The sequence below is a fragment of the Salarias fasciatus genome, chromosome 14 (assembly GCF_902148845.1).
Source record: "Salarias fasciatus chromosome 14, fSalaFa1.1, whole genome shotgun sequence".
In the NCBI taxonomy this organism is placed as follows: domain Eukaryota; kingdom Metazoa; phylum Chordata; class Actinopteri; order Blenniiformes; family Blenniidae; genus Salarias; species Salarias fasciatus.
In genome coordinates this window covers 13329682-13331454 of record NC_043758.1, presented here as the reverse complement: position 1 = coordinate 13331454, position 1773 = coordinate 13329682, and positions in this window count along the sequence as shown.

The window sequence follows — 1773 nt, the reverse complement described above, 5'->3', positions numbered from 1 at the left end:
AAGCCAACGTGTGAGAGAAACAAGTAAAAAGCACGATGGGTAAAGTAAAAAGAAGGGTGGGGAACGAGTTTAGAGGATGAGTGTATTGTGCTGTATTATGTGTGTATGTATTACTGAGTGTGCTATGCATACAGCACCGCTGATTCAGAAAGTGTTTCCTTACAAAACCCACTTCATAAGATATATTTTAAAAGTATTACAAAAAACATCTGAGGTTTTTTTTTTCTCTCTATTTTTTTTTCTTTTTTCTTTTTTTTTTTTTCTCCTGAATATGGTGACCAGTGCTGCTGTTCGGGCTTCCATTACAACTAATATGTCAAATGAATAACCACTACTTCAACAGATCATACAGTAAAGCTTTACGACTTCAGAAAACATGATATGATATACAGCATCTGTTACACCTTTACAATGTTATTCAACAGTGTATAGAATCATCTGATTTAAATTTGTAGAAAAATATCTGTGGATCATGGAAAAGTCCTGAATCGTCCCTTCTCTCCTCCTGCCTTCAAAACAAAAGCATACTGTGACAATAGTGAGTCAATAGCTACTTGATCGACTGTATTTACACGTCTCTTTTTCCAAATAACCATTAGAATTGGCACACGTCATTATCAATACCTGTAGTGCCGTTATTAATGTCACAGCAAACCTGACACAAAACAGAAAAAATACAAAAATGCCCTATGAATAAATTCAGTGTTATTACAGTGTATGCTGTTTCTGCATGCTTCCTCCTTCATTCAATGCTCTGGCCTTTTCGCTGCTCGTTAGTTTTATGTACAACGTAAGAAATGCATTGTGGGTGGGGGGGGGGGGAAACAAACAAACAAAAAAAAACAGCCGCCTGAAATAGGACCTGCAGGTCAGTCGTTAAAAGAGTACACGTAAAGTTCCTTTGCTCCTGTTACCGTTTGACTGCATGCCAGCAATTATGTACACCCCTCTCTCCGGAGAGCCGGGAAAAGTCAACTTTTCAGTACCAATGCGGAGTCTGCGAGGAAAAAGAACATGAATTTGGATTGAAACGAATCGGGCGGGGATCGTCTACGTCTGACGACATCACTAGTTCGGTGCCCTGCTTGGCAGTTAAAGGCACAAATCCGACGATCTCGCATGGTCTGGGCGCACCGATGGGTCTGGCTATGAGACGGCCCGTGGGCCAAGTGCTTCCACTTCGCGGTAGCTATCCGTGACCGTAGGAATGCGCGGCGGGCCGATCGGTCCGAGCCGGCGAGACGGAAGGCCGAGTTGCTTCAGTGTGTTGCAGAGGACAGGTGTCACACAGCTGTCGTCCGCGGGAAGAGCCAATATCTGACAAGTTTTTTTTGTTTTTTTTGTTTTTACAATTATCAGACACGTTGGAAAAACCAATTTTGTGCGGTAATGCAGCGCAGTGACGCTATCGGTACGGTTTTCCAGGCTGCATGCACCATCGGGGGGCGGGGACGGGACGGACTGAGGAGATTCTGAACAGGAACCCAGACTGGAGGTTCAATCCACGTATCTACAGCTGTACAGGACTACGGGCCTTTGAGTCACACGGACCTGTGAAATTTGAAATGAGGGCTTGTTGGACACGGTTACAGTTCATCATATAGAAAACACGGGTACAGCTATTTTATGCTTCTTCTTCTTTTTCTTTTTTTTTTCCTTTAGTGTTAGGATGTGGATAAGAGTCTGTGCTTGGTTCACAACCGCTCAAAAAAAAAAAAAAAAAAAAAAAAAGGCAAACACTTCCCAGGACCCTGGGATCGTACTCTGTTGTAG